A 20,703-nucleotide genomic window follows, 5' to 3' on the forward strand; every position below is an offset into this window, starting at 1 on the left:
TATGACTTTTACTGTGCAGAAATGGGAGGGTTGCTGCAGGAACCCTTTTATGCATCTGGCATAAAACTATGCTCCACTTAATATGACATATGGATCAGTAGGGTCCACATGGACCCTGACCACAATGGAAATTATGTGCTTGCACTTTACTGTGTTATCCAATCATTATTATGTTACTGTATCATTTTTATACAATTTTAATCATAATGAATAAATCCAATCAAATCAAAAGACCTGGCAGCAGTGCTGGACAAAGAGGAGGAAGAAATGGACTCTTACTGTACTCCTGTATGGTGCTGTGATGGTCCATATAAGCTATTTTGACAAATGCAGCTGGAGTTTTGAGAATGTTAAAACTCTTCCGATTCACAAGCCCAAGTAACTGAAGAAACACTAGAGTTCACGTTTCACATTGTTTCGCCTAAATCCGTATTTTTTTTTAGAGTTTTCCGCCATCTGTTGGACAAAGCTGGTAATTACACCTGAAATAAAATAGTGACCCTATAAACACATACAAACTGTAAAAGTGTGTAGTTTCATTAATACTGAGATCAAAAGTAAGACTCGGTAATAAGTTATAATAATAAATAGTACATCTAGCTTACTAATGTAACACGCTGTTTAGTTGTTTAGTATGCGAGTCTGCTCTTCTGAACGTGTTTATGCTTCTTACGCAAAATTCCTATCCTGCGCAAACAGCGTAGTCAGCGGAAGGTCGTTTGTTTTTGTCAATGTGGCTGACTGTAACGTCGCTGAAAGTGTTACAAACTCTTATTATCCAAGTGAAAACACTGCATTACACTGTACTTCAGGATCTTGGGTGCTGGTTCTGGACAACACACAGCTTTTCTGGTGTTATTGTGCCTTTTTGGAGCAGCTTTACTGCGTCTTTACGGATTTGGAGAAGAAACTGGAAGCTCGGGATATTTGATTGAAGGTAAAAAAAAAAAGAGAGAAAGAAAGAAACTCATCAAAGCAGTTATTGGGTTAAAGTAGATTTTTACACGTGTGTAGTATACTTTTAAGAAGTAGGACTTGTTTGTTTGACATGTGGTCCAGTTTGACAAGACCTCAATCAGCTGTAATTGGGGTTGAAAACTTTAGAGTTTAGTTCTGTATCATGAGCACAAAAGTGACAAAGCAGCTCTTCAGCCAACTTTAACATTCATATACATTCGGGTTTAAGGTAAGATCCTCAGATTTTGGGTTTCAACTTAATTCCCATAAGCTAGTTTATATATGTATATAGTATATACACACACACTATAATAGGAACTTGTTGATTCTAAGATCCCTGTTCTTGGCTGCAGGAGTGGAACCCAATGTGTTCTTCTGTTTTCTGTTGCATGCTGAGATGCTTTTTTTGCTCACCACGGTTGTAAAGAGTGATTATATGAGTTACTATATCCTTCCTGGCAAAAAAAAAGAGCTCGAACCACCTCAAATCTGTCCATTTTCCTCTGACCTCTTTTATCAACAAGACATTTGTTTCCATCCACAGAACTGTCGCTCACTCACTCACTCGATGTTTTTTGTTTTTCGCACCATTCTCTGTGTAAACTCTGTGTGAAAACCCCAGGAGATCAGCAGTTTCTGAAATGCTCAAACCAACACAGTGAAATGAAAGTCACACTTTGAGATCGCAATTTTTCCTTACATTAACTGAACATTAACTGAAGCTCTTGATTTGTATCTGCATGATTTGATGTATTGTGCTGCTGTCAAGGGATTGGCTGATTAGAAAACTGCAGGTGTAATTATGTCATGTTGTTTTAAAGGAGTAGTTCAGTAAAACAAACAAATTGAAACAGTTTCCACTTTACTTCAAGTTATTTTGGTCATAGTCACAGTGGATCCAGAGCCTATCCCAGGAACACTGGGCTCAATCTGAGAATGAACCCTGGAAATGACACCAGTCCATCGCAGGGTGTCCTGCACATTCGTTCACATTTAGTGTGTCCACCTACTGGTATGTCTTTAGACAGTTTGAGGAAACTGGAGAACCCAGATGAAACCCATGTAAACACAAAGTCCAGACAGACAGTAACCTGAGCTCAGGATCGAACCAGATCAAGCTGTGAGATAGCAATGCGACCCTCTGCGCTACTACCCAAGTGTAATTGATCAGCCAAAATGAGTTGGTATCTCATGTTTGCTTCCTTAGTTCTGAATTAGAACTACGAGACTAATGTTATTGTAGCTAAAGCAGATTAGAACAACTAACTTCTCATATAGGAATAACAAAAATTTAGCACCAGATTCACTAAACGTGCTACAAATGTGTTTCAGTCGAATGATATTTAACGTGTTTCAGGGTGAACGTTTCCCTTTAAAGTTGCGAATTCAAATCCCACAACAAATGTAGACAATCCATTTAAATAAAATAGTAACCTGCCAAAAACAACCCACATTCAAACAGTAGCTTAAATACAATATGCATGTAAGTTCATGTATAATAAATCACATACTGTATAATTTGCATAAAAGAGTCCAACAAAAACTTCACTGTCCTTTTTTGTAAATGCAGTGGATGTTTGTCATTATATTTATGTTCTTCATGAAGTCAGATCAGAGAATGTGAAGGATCAAGTCCCAAAATCCCACACAAACTTACTTTCTCCACTTTCTCTTTGGTTAAATCCTGGTCAATGTGGTTGATTCTATACTCAACAAAAATGTGTTCTTTAACAAAGAGAAGCATATAATCATTCATGTGATGAAGTTTTTTCTAAGGAAATGTTAATATGCAATTTTATGGAAGGAATCGCCAGTGTCAGTGCTTTGTAATAAGAGTTGTTGGTTGTGCGTTGTGGTTTCACGGTAACATGACAAGGTGTGTTTTATTCTCTTATTAATTCCAAGAAAGGGAAAAAAGTGTGAGCTGGTGAGTGAATAACTCTATAGCTGCTATAACATAAGTGATACCAGGAACTAACTTGTTTTGCGGACGTTCCAACATTAAATGGGTAAAAATTGTCATTCTTTATTAAATATTAATTTGGTGTATTGTTGTGGTACAACTGGAATAAAGCACTTCATGTAGTGCCGTTGTAGGGAGATAACAGTAATTTCGCTTTAATCACACCACAATGTTATTTACGATATTTTCTTTTAACAGCATTGATACAAAGTGTTTTACACTTTATTTAAAGGTTCTGACTGCGAAGTTGAATTCTGGGTAAAATGTTCTATTTCTATAGCTGTTGGAGTTTTGAGATGTTTCGCTGCTGCACACACACACACCGTGTATCCTGTGTGTCAATGTTTCGTCGAGATAAAAAGCGTCCCGCATTTTACAATTCCGGAGATTGCTGAAGCAAGTGAGCAACAATATCACGTGACCACCGAAGGGTGTGTTTGAGCTACTTTTAACCAAAACAAGTCGGCGTGAGCAAATATGATGGACTCGGCTCTCCCTCCAGCAGAAAAGAAAAGTAAAGCCTGCCAAGTGAGTGAAACTGCAAGATAGAGCAAGGTTAGACGACGTGTCATTTTTCTGGACAGATAACTAAATCATTCTAGCTAGCGCTTAGCTATCTCAGCCTTAGAACCCATGGGCTCAACTCCACGGTAGTGAGTATGGAGTTACACACCTAATGTTTTGATCTTACAGAGAAAGAAACAAGAGCACAGAAGTAGGAACAGAGAAAAGATATAAATATTCATCTTTTGTTTCACAGATCTATTCGTGAACGTCAACCACAAATTACATCCCTGAGACTCAGAACTCTCAGAGGTTGAGGCAGAGTCATAATGTTTTCCACATGTCGCCATCTTGGTGTGACGTAGTTCCATATGCTAATGCATGCTAATTAGTTAAAGCTCCTTGCATTTGGCTGTTTCCTGTTTCTGTAAGGCTGTACTGTTTACCTCAAGAGGGAAGAAAACTATCCCAAAATGGAGAAAAGTGACTTTCAGGACATCAAAATGATCACATCTCATCTGCATGATATTGTTCTTGTGGGACAGAGGGAAATGCCATGCACAAAAAAAAAAAAAAAAATCAAATGACTTAGCAGCCAGTACCTTTAAATTACACCACAGATCAACTTTATTATTAGTCTCAAAATCCCCCCCCCCAAAAAAAACGCAACACTTTTTGAGGATTTTTTTAGGATGTTTTTTGAATTATTCCTGATTTCCAAGAATTTGATGTCTCGACTTATGTTTTACCTCTGAAGAGATCTACAATTCCCACATGGTTACAAGAGTCTAACTTGCTCAGACTTTCAGGCGAAGCAGTGCTCCTGCTTGAAATACACCCTCTCATTAAACAGGGAGGTGTTGTGGTGAAGTTCTCATCCTTCATCATACTTTAGAATGCTAGCAGCGACAGATGACGTGTGGTGTCCTGGACTAATGCTGACTAAGACACTTTTTTACACTTTACGTGTTTAGTCAAAGCAGCTGAAAACACTTTTGAGATTTGGGGATGGAGATGTCTGGTCTTGTGTCCTGGTTGCAAAACTTCTACCCTACAATAACATGACTCTTTTTTTTTTTAATAAATACACCTTCCTGATCCCTAGTGAAAAATGGCAGCATCCATAAAAGTGTGTTTATGAATTTCCTTAGATTTTGGCATAGAAATATTCAGTAAAAAAGTAATTATCTGATTGTATTGAAAATATATTAATTTCTTTCAATCCATGTTTCATGTAGAGTTAAAATATGCTAACATGGTTGATGAATCATGAATGAAGGCTAAGACTGAGAGAACAATTAGCATGATGTAATTAGCATGATGCTAAACGGCGATTAAAATGCCCTGTATTTATCATTACCAGTTTTTAGCTAGCATTCGGCAGTAGTTTTCCTCACATACACCGCGTGTGTAACATTTTTAAAGTGATTTAAAATGATATTTCTGGTCTTCGGGGACATTTTGTAATAACCCCAAAGCATGCAGTTCCAATTCTTACCACATGATGTCGCTAAGTGATTGCGTTTCGCCGTTGCATGTTACAGAAATGAGTCTTGCAGTGATTAGCCTAAATTAGCATTGTCTTGTATTAGCTATAGAAAGCAATAATAATAACAGTAATGAATAAATTATGTGTACATTGAGCATATTTATATAATTATAGATTACAGTTAATCAAATAAGTCTATAGAGTATGAATTAACCATTTAGTATGATGTACAAAAGTATCCAGCCACTTTTCCTTCATGTATTCGGAGTTTAATTTTTTTCTTCTTTTTTCCTTTTTTTTTAAGGAAAATTCTGAATCTTGACAGCTTTACGCATATTTTTAAATCCTGGAAACCATTCATAAAAGTAATTTAGAATAAACCTTTATTTATTTGTCACATGCACACTTCAAGCACAGTGAAATTCATCCTTTGCATTTAACCCATCTGAAGCAGCAAACACATGCGCGCGCACACACTCGGAGCAGTGGGCAGTCACACCAGAGCGCCCGGGGAGCAGTCAGGGGTTCGGTACCTCGCTCAAGGGCACTTCAGCCCAAGGCCGCCCCACATCAACCTAACTGCATGTCTTTGGACTGTGGGGGGGAAACCGGAGCACCCGGAGACATGGGGAGAACATGCAAACTCCACACAGAAAGGCCCTCGCCGGCCGCTGGGTTCGAACCCGTAACCTTCTTGCTGTGAGGCGACCGTGCTAACCACTACACCACCGTGCTGCCCAAATTTAAATTCTTTATCAGTTCAGGTGGTTTATTAGAAGCAAATTATGGTGATATGGTGATGTTTTCTTTAATGTTTTTGGGAAGGAGTCTCCAGAGTCAGTGCTTTGTAGCAGTCAGGGATAAAGCTCATCCCTTAATGGTAGCTTTAAGTTTTAAGCTTCTTTGTGGTTTCTCAGTGACATGACAAGCTGTGTCAAGCTGTTTATCACTTAAGTCATGACTAAGTTTTGTGGATGAATAAGCAGAATAAAAGACCACTGTTCTATTTTCACAGAACAGCACGACACTGAGTGTTTTCTTCCTTTTTTTTTTTAGAGGATTGTGGGGATCTTTAGTGCATCTCTAACACACACTGCCTCCACTTGGACACTCAGATTGAACATTATAATCTATATTTATACCGCATATTCTTATTAAATTAATAATTGCATAAATCAGGATATTATGATACAAATTGTGCATTTTGCATATCAGAGAAGTTGTCTTTTTCTGTCATGTGACGTAAACTACTATAAAGCTAGCAGGGTAGATAATTAGCAAACCACACAGTGCTGATTGTGAACTTTATAAAGCATTAAATGGCTAGTGATTTGTTTTAGCCGTAGTTTCTTGTCTTGCCATCGAGAGTGTGTGTGTGTATGTATATATATATATATATATATATATATATATATATATATATATATATATATAAAATGTGTGTATGGAAAAATTGTGCTTTTGATCATCACTCCTCAAAAAAAAAGTACATTTTCATGTAGTGTACACTCCTGAGTCGTTAGGGGAAGTCAACAACGCCATGATAAGGACATTGTGGGAATGTAATGCTATTGTCTACTGAATGTCACGTCTACTTTTTTTTTCCAAACAATGGCACTAACTTACTGTTATTACACAGCACTCTCAGACCAGCGTTAGGCCTTTTTTACTCTTTTGCCTTTCGTCTCTAAGCTGCTGTTTGCTCTTTAGGTCCAGATGGACGTAGACACACAGACAAAGGTAACCTCTATCCTACACAAATCCTGGTTTTCTCCTGCCTGGCATGATAAGACAGGAAATCATAGCATGCTGATTAATGCTGAGCTCCAGCACCACTTTATTAGACGGCCGCACCTTTTAATGGCAACGTTTTATTGATTAGCTTTGCGTCAGTTGCAGCTTTGAAAGAGATCTTTCATGCAAAGTGACACACACACTAGGAGTTGAGGTTGTCATGGATGATGAGTGGCTGCCATTAAATGCATTATTGCCTTACACAGAGGCCTCGTCAGGATGGAGGTGTCCTTACAGGTCCTTTTGTTGCGTCTCCTTTTGTCCTTTTGTGTTCAGTATTGTCGATAATAATAGTATTAATCAAATAGTTTTGTCTTCTTATAATCACATTAAATGTGTAACTCGGCACAAAAAGAATCAAATGTACACAGATTTCACTTTCTGCAAAAAAAAATCTGAAAACGCGTTCATTAAATACGATGCATTTTAATTGCGTTTGTCGAATAATGATGAAATATATTTAGCATTAATTAAAAAAATTAGTTTTATCCAAATTTGTCTATTTTTAAAAAGTTTGTGAAGCAGTTATTATTGTTAGTATATATTTTTATACAATAATATATTGCACAATATAATTATACACATCATAATTGTGTATTATATTATAAACCGATTTTTTTAAAAATCAATCATGTGATATAAAATATTATTTATTACAATAATTAGTGTTTAGCTTTGACTCCAAGATGTTTCAGAAATTGAATAAAAAAATTTGGGTTGTATTATAATAATAATAATAATAATAGGATGTTATGATTTCTTCTGCAGCCCTATTTTTAGATGGTTTTATTTTAAAAAAGAGAAAAAACTTTATTTAAAGAAAATATTTTTTATTTTTTCCCCCACAAAGCTAATTGTTTTCCTAAATTGCAAAGCTGTAAAGCAGATATTATGACATTCGTTACTATAACGAGCATTTTAATTACGTCTATAAACCACTAATGTACAAATGACTTCTTATAAATTTCAAATAAAAGTTTGGGTTTTTTTTTTCTTTCTGAAATGTATGTCTGGATTCATGTGCATGGGGATCGTGTTTATTTTATTATTTAATTTTATTAAGCATCTGTTTGATTTTATGCCATGTTGCAATATTTAATTCAGTATTTTTAATTGCAGGTTTTTTTAATTAAGGTTTTCTTATACCTTTAATCCACTTGAATCTAAACTTCATAAATGTTTTTATTTTGATAAAAAAAACCAAACAAACTCTGCACCATCTGTAAGTCGTGTAAAGCTTTTACTGACTCATCTCATCGCATGGTAGTATGAAAGTGTGTACTGTACCATGACCTTGCTGTATGTCGTAAGCAGTATTGCTCTAATATGGGCATTGTTTCCGTGTTTTGTAAAGCCGAGCCCTATGTGTTAGAGAGCAGGTATGGAGTGTTTTAGGAGTGCCACACCCTGCTGGTGCCATGGGCTGGTGAATAGGGACGGATCCGTGTTGGCAGAAAGTGAGAAGTCAGGAAGCTTCAGGTGGCCACGCTGCTGAAGCTCCTCAAACAAAGGAGCCTCGGGTCTCGGGCAGGACAGAGTCTGGATTGTGAGAGGGTTCCCCGTTGGGGTTTAGGAGAAGCAGGAGGCCTCGAGGGGTCTCGTGTTTAACGCGTTTTTTTTGTGTGAGAGAAAGAAAGAGACGATCTCTCTCACAGACCAGCTCCGCACAGGGCCCCAAATCTTTTGACCTTTTTTTTTTTTTGAGACAAAAAAAACAAGTCTGCAGGTGCCAGCTTGCCACACAAGCGCCCTCACAACCACCACTGCGTCGCTCCACTTCCTCTTTCTCAAAGGCTCTTTAACGATTTATCGTGGCTTTAACGAGATATCGCCTGATAACGCCTGAGAACAGAGAAGTTACATCAGTCTGAGCTGCCAGCACCTGACTTAAACATGTGTGTGTGTGTAACACAACATTATTGTTTATTCATTTTGGTATGAAGTCAGGATGTCTACCTGAATGTGTTTCGATAAGATAAGAGAAGTTCTTATGCCAGTTGCTCAAGACAATACAAAATGCAAAAAGATATCAATGAATAAATTAGTTAAAAACATTCTAGTGATAAAAATAGAAATATTCTTTATAAGTGTATGTGTGGCGGCATGGTGGTGTAGTGGTTAGCGCTGTCGCCTCACAGCAAGAAGGTCCTGGGTTCGAGCCCCGTGGCCGGCGAGGGCCTTTCTGTGCGGAGTTTGCATGTTCTCCCCGTGTCCGCGTGGGTTTCCTCCGGGTGCTCCGGTTTCCCCCACAGTCCAAAGACATGCAGGTTAGGTTAACTGGTGACTCTAAATTGACCGTAGGTGTGAATGTGAGTGTGAATGGTTGTCTGTGTCTGTGTGTCAGCCCTGTGATGACCTGGCGACTTGTCCAGGGTGAACCCCGCCTTTCGCCCGTAGTCAGCTGGGATAGGCTCCAGCTCGCCTGCGACCCTGTAGAACAGGATAAAGCGGCTAGAGATAATGAGATGAGAAGTGTATGTGTGCAAAAAAAAAAAACGATTGTGTTGAGCAATTAATTGTTTTTAAAAAACCCTAAAAGTGACCAGACAGCACCTGCACCCTTATAAAAATACTGTCTATGAATATGCAAATTAGAAACACCGCTATGCCCTCTTGCTGTTCCAGCTAACCTTATATTACTAACTTTACCTAACTTCGGTCGCTAACAAGTTGAAATGAGTCTGATTTCCCAGGGGATGGGTTTATGTAAGGACTAATACACTCTGAGTAATGCTGTTAGAGTTAAATAATCAACAACAGGCTGTGTTACATTACATTACAGGTATTTAGCGGACGCTTTTATCCAGAGTGGCATAAAACACACCCAGAGCAACCTGTTGGGGGTTCGGTGCCTTGCTTAAGGGCACTTCAGCCATTTCTGCTGGTCCAAGGAATCGAACCAGTAACCTTTTGGTCCCAAAGCTGCTTCTCTAACCTTTAGGCCATGATTAGAGGGTTAAATGGTTCATAGTCGTTGATGAAGCAAAAGTATGTGTTTACTTCACCAAAGTTATCTAAACCCACAGCAGTTATACCAACAATTATTTTTGTTTGTTTGCTTATTAAAAAATGACACATTGTACGTTTTATCTGTTTATTGTTACATTAAAATATCACGTCCTGTTATCACGTACTCTACAGCGATCCGTGCGTTAAGTGTGACATCGGTGGCTATTTACGGGTCCGTAGAACCTTTGTTGCAAGATTTGGCGACTTTTTTAGACACCTTAGTGACTTTAATTTAAAAAAAAAAAAAGCCTAGTGACAAATCTAGCAACTTTTTCAGCCCACGTTAGCGACTGTCTTGAGCGTGATACGGCTCTAAAGGTCACATCCCAACCGCCATTATACGAGTTTGGAAAGCAGGTTCATTCAATTAACCATCAGTGGGTAAAGCCTGACTGTGTTGCTGTCATGACCAATCACTGATCACAACTGACTGTCCCATCCCGTTGCTTCTTTGTTCTTTGTTTTAAACTCTCTCTTTTTGAAGATTTTACATTATTTTTAGCTCCCTGGCCGTAGGGCGATGAGCTACTGCCATCACGCGGCGTCAGTCCACAATTCACAAAAATCACTACTCCTCTCTGAGTTTTCACTGGATTTTGATTCTGATTGATTGGTTTGGAAGATCTAATGGTTCTAATTGTTCTCATGAAGAGCAACTTGGCTAATTATAAATAAACGAGTCTGGTTTTTTATGGTACGGCCGTGTGAGCTACTGCGTCGCTGACGCTCTGGTATAAGCACTAAAAGCAAGTAAACTTTTTCCTTCATGGCTCCTTGCTGTCACTGCTTCTTTTTGTCTGCATTCTTGATAGAAATGTTCGTATCCTGCAGAGGTGGACAGTAACGAAGTATATTTACTTGAGTTCTGTACTTGAGTACACTTTTTGAGTATCTGCACTTTACTTGAGTATTTTTTGGCAACTTATGACTTGTATTTCAAATGTAGTGAAATTAAAATATTGTACCTTTTACTCCACTACATTTCTATCAAGGTTCTCATTACTCGTTACTATGAAGCAGCTTTGAAAGTGGATGTTTTTTTTCTTTTCTTTTCTAAAACGTGGTTGGTTTTTTTCGTAGGTGACACTGAGACAGCTGATCAGTAATCATTAGAGTCACGTCATGTCCATAGACTGGATAAAATCAAGATCAGTGATTTCTCAATAGCATTATTTAACACGATCACTTGATGGCAGAATGGAAGGAGGCTTCTGGGGAATGCACACACCCATGGCTTTACCTAAAACCCATGTTTCAGTTTTCTGAAAGAAATAGTAATTTTGTTTTAAATGTTTGCTTTGTTTGCCTAAAACGAACCGCATCATGGCCTACAAAAACTTGCCATCCAAAACTTGCCATTGGGGGTTTGGTGCCTTGCTAAAGGGCACTTCAGCCGTTCCTGTTGGTCCAGGGAATCGAACCGGTGACCTTTTGGCCTCAAAGCTGCTCCTCGAACCATCAGGTCATGACTTCACCCCATATATTTAAGAAATAAAATGATACCCTTCTTTCCTATTGTTATTTTCTATTCTAAGTGAACATCTTCCTTCATGTCCCCTTATTTGCAACTTGACGTGCCGTTGGTCATGACGAGGAACTCCTATGCAAATCGCTCAGCTACTTCTGTCAGCGTTTTGAACTTTCTTTAGCTGCTTTTCTCCCAGCTGATGTAATCAATCTCATAATCTCATCAAGGTAGAAAGGCACTTGCATAGTTCTTTGGAATCGGATCTATTCAAAGAACGAGGGACATGCCACTGTGTCATGTTTTAAATGCAGCCATTACATCACGTCTTAACAAGCGAATAAACGGTAGTTCCCTCGTTAGCCGTTCTTTTTTTAGGGACCTGCGTTTGTGTAGGCACTCTGTTGTCACTGTATGTTTTCTTCTTTTTCTAAGAACATAGAACATTTTATGAAATGTTTGGTTTACACCACTGAAATGCACTTGCACCCCAAGCAGAGCAAATTTGGACTTAACTCTGCAACATAACATCACAGGAACACAATTTCACTTTCCTGTGTCATGTCATGTTCAATGGATTTGACGCCAAGCTTCATTCTACGTCACTGGAAATAGGCGTAGACACCCATACTGTCTCGTCTTCATTCACTACCATGGAGTGCGACTGAAAACAGGAAGTGAGGCAACATTTCAGCAATGACTCGACACATGAGTGTTAGATTTAGCGTACTATCTCCTTGATTGTTTCTGGTCTTCTGCTTTTGTGAAGGACCAGACAGTCGCTTGTGACGTTACTGAAAAACCACAAATCGTAAAACGAATCCAAAGTGCTGTGCTGACACTGGAGACTCCTTCCATGCACGTTAATTAAACAAACGTTTCCTTACAGAAATCCATCAGCAGTTTGACATATTTTCCTGCTAAAATATCAATTCATTTTCATTAAAAAAAGGTCTATAAATAATTCCAACATGGTCCCAATGTGTTCTGTCAGTAGATGGCGTCTGTGGAATTTGTGTTGCAATGAAAAGGTTCTCGACTCTGTCGACTGTTTGAGCTGGAAATGATTTCTTCATACTGTAAGGATGATTTTCACATGCGTTAAACACGCTGTAAACTTCCCGACACAGCTGTGGGGGTTTTCCGAGCCGTCGCTCATCAGGTGCAGAGTGAAAGCAGAGTCTCGGAGTCTGGTGTTTACTTCAGCAGCTCACAAAGACTCAAGAAAGTTCTGAGTTACATCACTGTGTTTCCCTTTCGGTTTCCTCATCTCGGCAGAGCTCTTCTCATCAGTGCTTAGACAGCTCCTCCCGCTCTCACATGCTTCCTGTGTGTGTGTGTGTGTGTGTGTGTGTGTGTGTCCTTGAAACGTGGGCATGCCTTCATACCCCTGGTCTCTTATCATGTGCTTGTGTCCCTCAGTGTGTGCACTTATTATTTATGGTCTCACACCATCATCAGTAATTCATCACTGAAGGAGAAGTCACTGTGACACCGTGACTGTCGGTGCAAATTGCTTTTAATCATACGGATTGGGTCATGTGATGCATTTTTTTTTTTTAAACATCTGACTGACATCCACTTGTGACCGATGTCTCGGAGGTCATATGGTTATGGTATACTTTCTAGGATTGGCATGATGTCTAATCTGGTGGTGAAAAAAAGTAAGAAGATTGGGATTTTTTTAAAGAAAACGCTGTATAAATCATGCTGTTGTAGGAATATAATCAATGCTGAACTGCTGTGATGAAGACAAGTTACTATTCCCACTCTTAACATGATTATTTTCCAATAACAGTGTGCCTCAATGTGGCTTATTCCTCTTCTGCATACTACAGCATTTTACCTGCTGTATTATTCAGCATTATCCATTAAACAACAATAAATGACGCCAAACTTTTAACCAATTTATAGTTACGTGTTCAGGTTGTCAAGTTCCTGTTCTGACTTAACATTATAGCAGCTATAAACAGTCGTTCCCTCACAGGCATCTCCCCCCCCGTCTTGAAGTTAAAGCGAGTCGGCCTTTCGATTTCATAAAATCGGTGAAATTTAGTTCCGTCTGAAATGTGGTGATTGTGATATCTGTTTATTTCTGTAATATCTCACAAAATATCAGGCCATTCTGTGGCTGGGAAGTTATTTAATTTGAGGGGATTAAAGCAAATAATGTGCATGAAATCGCTCGCTTGGCGCAGTCAAGCAGACAGAGGAAGTCCGTGTGTGCATGCGCAGGTTTACCTTCTTCTTCTTTTGGGTTTTACGGCAGCTGGCATCCACAGTGTTGCATTACTGCCATCTACAGGTTTCCCTTTGAGCATGCACTGACAGTTCCATCATTCTGTCGCTAAACGAACAGCTGATCACACCGAGCTGCTCGCTGAGCGCCCATATTTATTAGTTTGGTCCTGCATTTCCTTTCCTTCGTATATCACATAACGTCTCTTTTTCTCACTTTACGTTACTGTAGTCGGTCTTTCACGTTTCATTCGCACACTCGCGTCCTCCATTTTTCTCTCCCGTTTCAAATTTGTATCCCACAATGCCTTGCGCGAACGGGGAAAGCCCACCACGTGATGCATGATGTAGTATCTTGAATTGGATCATGGTGAAGCAGGAAAAAATAGCGGAGAATTTAGGGCCACGTGGCCAAAATCCATTTATACGGAACGTTCAGGATGAAATTGTGTTTAAGTTGTTACTATGGAAATGGTAATGTATTAGAACGAGTGCATAGTCAAACTGATGTTTTTATCATTTTCTGCCATCTCTGTAAACGAGCCTGTTCACAGTGTTCCACTTTTCCTATGGAAATGCCTCTGTTCGTGCATGTACACACACACACACACACACACACACACACACACACACACACACACACACACACACTCCCCCATAACAACACGACTGTAGCTTTATGACCTCATTGTGTTTTCCTCTTTTAACAGAGGCCTTTTTTTCTGAGACCACCAGCAAGCAAAGAGAGTTAAAGTTGGACTTTTAACCTCAGGGAGTGTCGTACAGTGAGTGGCACAGCGTCTCTCAATGCACGCCTTGTTTTAAAGCTGTACGTGTCGAGGCCTGGTGGAGTGAGATTGTAGGTTTGAGCTGAATAGTGGTGCGTTTCTTTACCGCTCAGCTGAATGGAGGCATTTAGAAGGAGGGAGACACCCAGAGACACAGTGACTGAGAGTTTGTTCTGCGTGTGTGTGTGTGTGTGTGTGTGTGTGTGTGTGTGTGTGTGTGTGTGTGTGTGTTTGGGGGGGTGAAACTCACTTATCGTCTTCACACAAACATGTTCATCCTCTCTGTCTTGAAGTTAACAGGACAAAAACAACACCACCAACACAGTTTGTCATGTTACCGAGAAACCACAGAAAAAGCATAAAGTCCTTTGTCTTGAACATGTCAGAAGAAATCCTCGAGCTTAAACTTAAAGCTTCATCTTCAGACTCGACTCTCACACTGGAGACTCCTTCCATAAACTATTTTCTCCTCACCCTGGGAATTGAGAATGAGCTGTTGCTATAGAAATGATAATGTGTTAGAACGAGCACATTAATATTAAAGGAGAACTGAAGGCAAATTTTTTATTATCAAAATTCTATTTCTCATTTTATTAAATATCGGAATGCATGTTTGATCGCTATTTTGTCGCTGCTATAGCAAGTTCTGGGTGTTTGAAATATGCTCTGTAATATATCAGTCCATATGTCAAAGCAATGGCCGTAAACGAGATTCGTTGAGACCTGTGCGAGACATTGTAGGACAGAAGTAAAACGTACAGCGGAAATCAAACCGTGTCCGAAATCGCTCACTCGTTCACTACTCCCTATATAGTGAATTACTATATAGAGGACTATATAGTGAGCTCATTGGTAAAATGAAAAAACTCTTTTGGACACTAGTCCGTCGCGCTGGTATTTACGTCATTACTGTCGCACAATTAAAACGTGCCAGATCAGTCGGCTGGTGGGTTTCAAAATAATAAATACATGCGTGTGTTTTTGTGATAAATCCATATTATACTGAGCGCATTTCACACATTAATCAATACAAAGTACCTGCAGCTTTCAGTTCTTTTAAATCAAGGCTGAATCCTTTCTTCTTTGTCTCTTTCGAATGCTGATGTAATCAAGCCAGAGGTTTTGTTTGTTTTGATAGCAATCAGGAAAGTTTGAAAAAAGTAGGTGGTAATCATCATTTAAACTCATTTTTTTGCAATATTTCGTTTGGAAAACAGTTTTCAAAATGGCCGCGCTGACACTTCACGTTTTGAAGTCTCGCACAAGTCTCGTGAAGATCGCGCAGATAAGCGACGACTGCCGTGGACCAAACCAACTAAATTCAACACGGCTAAAAACCGAATAGGACGATAAGTATAATATTTAATTGCAATTAGTTGCCAGTACGAGTCACGATATAAGGTTACTAAAACCGAAATCGTAATTGAATAATACGTTAATTAAGAAATAAAGCAAGTTTAAAAATGACTTCAGTTCCCCTTTAATATTAATAATATGACCATAAGCGGCGATGAAGGGCCCGAGCACCTCTGGTATATCAAATCTGACATGAATCCAACAAACTGCCTCAGAGGAGAACGTCAAAATGTAACCTGTATTAAAACGCACAAAACCAAAAATAACTCACTTCCTGTTGAGTATGGCTAATGCAATGTACCTTACAATTTTGTTCGTCTTGGGGCACCCCACACACCGACCAAATTTGACACGGATAGATGAAACTATATACCGGGCAGAAGTCTCAATGACCTGTGGGGGCGCTATGGAGTCCCCAGACACACCCGGGGCCAAGCCTCTATCCCTGAGTAGCGGTGGCCAGGACTGATGTGTGTACCAAATTTCATAAGTTTTTGTCCATGGGAACCACCTCAAAAATGGCCAAGTGTTGAAGATAAGGAAGAAGAATAATAACAGTGAAAAGTCATGCAGAGCATAATACTTGCGAAAATTACAAAGAAACAGTAGTTATGGCCAATTAGGTGTTTGGCTTTTTTTTTTTTTACAAGATTTGACCTTGGTGACCTTGACCTTTGACTTTGACCCACCAAAAACTAATGATATCTTTGTCTGAACCTAGTGAGTTGTCCTGTGCATTTTGGTGAAGATTGGTCAAGAATTGACGACGCTAGAGCACCAACAAACAAACAAACGGACAGATCAACATACTTGCCAAAATCTCCGATTTTCGTGAGCATTATTAATAATAATAATAATAATAATGAGAATTCTTTGGAGGTGGCACGGTGGTGTAGTGGTTAGCGCTGTCGCCTCACAGCAAGAAGGTCCGGGTTCGAGCCCCGTGGCCGGCGAGGGCCTTTCTGTGCGGAGTTTGCATGTTCTCCCTGTGTCCGCGTGGGTTTCCTCCGGGTGCTCCGGTTTCCCCCACAGTCCAAAGACATGCAGGTTAGGTTAACTGGTGACTCTAAATCAGTGGTTCTCAAACTTTTTTCACCAAGTACCACCTCAGAAAATACTTGGCTCTCCAAGTACCACCATAATGACCAACATTAAAGTACAGTAGCGTAGTAGGTCTAAGTATTCATTAAAAACAAGGCGGAGGTTTTATTTAACAAGTATATTTAATATTGTTGGCCACTGTAACATTACACACAGTACTTTGAACAGTAACACTGTTTAAATATAGGAAAATAAAACACTGTACTTAAATAATGAATCAAATAAATTGGCCAAATCTGCAACATCTGTAGTCTCATCAAGCTGTATGGTAAAATATCTACTGTTCTTAATGCGCTCAATCAGTGTCTTTTTAACATTGTCAGCCATGTCGTTTATTCTCCTTGACACGGTGTCATTTGAAAGCGGCACCAAGTTTAACTCTCTGGCAGCTTTCTCTCCACACGATACGTGTCATCTCTTTGGCTAATGGTAAACACAGCAGTTCCCCGATTGTGTGCGGCTTACCGGCTCTGGCGATCAGGAGGCTGGCACGATATGAAGCTTCCTGTGCTTTGGCTACGGGTGTACCATAGGACAGAATGGTGGACTTGGACTGCTTCAGTTCATCACGTTTTCGTAAAAAAAAAATCCATTGGTTTGTCATTTAGTGCTGTGTGTTTGGTTGTAAGATGCCGTTTGAGATGCGATGGTTTCATGGACTCATTGCTCAGAACGTCCCCGCATACAACACACTGCGGCCTGGGCAGCTCCTCTGTCCCGCTCCAAATGAATCCCAGTTTTATGTATTTTTCGTCATACTTCCTCCTTACTGGTTTCTGCCGTTTGCTAGCAGTTCTGGGGCTGGTTTTGCCACTGTTGTTAGCATCTGCGCTCGGCTCACACACGTCCTCTTCAGTTCTCCCTCTCTCCTGATCCACGCTCCCATTCGCGGATTTAAGCCACGACAGTAATTTTGTCGTACTCGTCATAATTAGCAAAGCCACCTCCACCTTTTCCCATCACAGCCTAGTCTACCAATGGCAGATAACCGTCTGTCAGTGGAACCGGCGGGAATGCGTACGTACGCTACGTATGGCTACCCAGAAGCACTTGCAAACTTTTTAAAATTATTAACTTAATTTGTATCTCCTTTCATTTTCTTGTCATCGGTTGATAAGATATTTTTCATCCATTCGGATATTATGGATAGTATTTCACGTTTTTTTTTTTTTATATTTAATTAAGTGATTCTTTGGCGTACCACTAGAATGGAGCCCACGTACCACTAGTGGTATGCGTACCACAGTTTGAGAATCACTGCTCTAAATTGACGGTAGGTGTGAATGTGAGTGTGAATGGTTGTCTGTGTCTATGTGTCGGCCCTGTCTATGTGACCCTGTAGAACAGGATAAAGCAGCTAGAAATAATGAGATGAGCTGAGATTTCGCACCAATTCTGAGATTATTAAACCTCGTTCTAGATTGCAACCAACTTATTCTAAAATGTCTTATCAAGTAAAAATATCTGTCCATGCAGCAAGATAATTTCACTAGTATTAAGTAATTTTCTCCTCAAATTCAGTGAAGAAAAGGAAGAATAATAATAAGATCCTTCGGAAAACAATAGGGCCTTGCATTTTGGTGCAGTGCCTCCGGTGCTTGGGCCCTCATTAATATCCTATAAACCTGTCATTTGCAGCTTCACTACTATCAGAGCTGCTGTTCTAGAGAATTAATCAACACCTCCTCTTCTGATCCAATCACAGTCCAGAGTTCAGCAGTGCATCGGTGTAAATAATGTTAATCTAAAGCAGGTCAAATCAGGTGTATATAAATAAGGTTTATAAAACAGTTTAGCCGTCTATCGAAGAACACAAGAATACTGCGTACGTCTCATGTCACGAATACTGCATAGCTAATTTTCTTTCTTTTTATTTTTGTGTCAAGCAGTTGGGAGAACGTTGGACACACTATTTCAGAAAATTTCTTAAGCCAGTTGTTAATATGCGTTTGCAGCACTGGTGCAGATTGTTCCTCTCACTCAGGATCTTTCTAGTTTCTTCTTCTCCTAACATTTAGGACATTAAAAATTTCTTCCTCGGTTTTCAACCAATCATCACCAAATTTCACATGAAGAATCCCTGTGGGCTGAATTACGTTATGACTTTTGGTGCTGATCTGGAATGATTCATGAAAAATAGGATTTTTCTTCAATCACTTCTAACTCTGTCAATTTTCATGATTTTTTCAATCAGTTGTTTATATTTTGTTCAGGGCGACAGGGCGCAACTTTTCCTCACCAAGCGTCCTTCTCGATGTCCTACTGTTCCAGATCTGTAGGGTACAGTGACCAGACGTCCCAGTTTGTAAGAGCTAGTGCAAATTAGGCCATTATTAAAAAATGCTCTGTTTCCGGTCCACCGGCCGGGTGAGTGCCGTTTGTGCGGTTGAAAATTTTTTTTTTTTAATGCCGGTTTTTTGACATTTTTTTCGGGTTCATAAATCTAAAATCGAACTTGACACTTACGCATTCCCAGGGCTTTCCACTAAGGCTCATACTAGCCAGCCATGACAAATAAGTAGCCGGCCGGGGGAGGGAGAGTAAACACTAAATAAACTCCTGTGCACGCAGTTCCCAGGATTAAATGTATTTTCCACAGACCATTTATTTATTCACTTTACTCAAATACAAAGTAAAATGGCAGTAAATCTTCTTTCTTTTCTTGCATATTGCATCATGAGGCGTTCCTGGCTTGTAAATCTCTTATTTTCGGTGCATGACACATTCACGCAGCTGAGCATGCTATGAATTAACGACAACGGTCTGCAGTGGGGCTGCACAATTACACACTCAGCGAACATTTCTCCATTTGTGTATGAAAATACACTCCAACCACTCAGTTTGGTTTCATTTACAACCAATGGTGTCTCTTGATGCCAGCACGTAATTGAACGAGAGAAGACTGGTTTACCGGAGACAAAATAAGCGTTATCTCTGCTTCTGTTCCCTCCGACACACTACTGCCTCCGCCGAGCGCGCGCGCACTCTGAACTGAATCAGCTCTGCGCATGCGCCGTGCAGCACAAAAAAATGGCAGCCGCCATGAAGGAAGGAGATCCGGAGTTTTCAATTTTGCTTAAGTGTGAAATCGCAAAATGGTATTCTAGCGAACAACAAAATAGTAAAGATTCAGAAAAACAAATCATTCAGTGATCATTTTAATAGTGTAATTTCATCCGAGCTAGGCCTAACGCTCGATTTAGAACTACAAAAAGTCCGTGTGTCGGACATTTTAAGTACCTTTGTAAAAGTTTTGCAAATGTTGCAGTCAGCATTTAAAATGCTAACTTAAAGTTTTTGTACAAGTTTCAGTTGATTAAACTGTCATTTTATTAAATGTGTCTGCTTTTGTAATAAAAAAAAGTACTGAAAGAAAAAGAAAACACAGCATTGCGATTTCTTATCCATATATATATATATATATATATATATATATATATATATATATATATATGAGTCAAAATTTGCTAATGGGTAATAATGGTGAGACACGTATAAAAAATCATCTCCATCCACTATTTTAAACATAAATTGGATATTTTTTGGTTTAAATAAAATAATATTGCTCTAAGAAATAATGTTGACAACTTCAGATATCACAAGCTATATTTTCCCAATAAAATCATGAATTAATTTTTTGAAGTTGGTGAATTTTAGACACTCGACCGTAACAGTTCTGACTAACCAACTTCGACAAGGTTTGATTGCTATACAACTTATTGTCGGAATTAAATCAACTACACTCCATAAAACAGGTTTACTGAAGTGTTTAAAAAACCACATACAATGGGCCTGCACATTTTCTAAACACGAAAAAATCATTAAAAAAAAAGACCCTTATGCACGTTACTGTGTCCGTCAGAAGTCAACATCAACTTGTGAATAAGAATATTCCAACTAAAAACATTAATATAGAACAATATATGTAATCAATCACTTTAATATAAAAGCACCAATTGATTTATAATTAATTCTCGCCTTGGAATCTGCCTGTTTTCAAAATACATCGATGGTAAAATCAAAGGATCGCTGTCTGTCA

General features: G+C 39.2%; 1 protein-coding gene across 1 annotated transcript in view; it reads left to right on the forward strand.

The window, feature by feature from the left end:
• The first annotated feature begins 686 nt into the window (after positions 1-686).
• The window catches only part of LOC132871909 (guanine nucleotide-binding protein G(I)/G(S)/G(O) subunit gamma-12-like), a 41,223-nt gene continuing 21,206 nt past the window's right edge, over positions 687-20,703 (forward strand). Inside the window, exon 1 of the mRNA XM_060906520.1 lies at positions 687-937. The gene's annotated coding sequence lies outside the window, so the exon portion shown is untranslated. The remainder of the gene's footprint in view (positions 938-20,703) is intronic.

Source organism: Neoarius graeffei, chromosome 23, assembly GCF_027579695.1.
Source record: "Neoarius graeffei isolate fNeoGra1 chromosome 23, fNeoGra1.pri, whole genome shotgun sequence".
In the NCBI taxonomy this organism is placed as follows: Eukaryota; Metazoa; Chordata; class Actinopteri; order Siluriformes; family Ariidae; genus Neoarius; species Neoarius graeffei.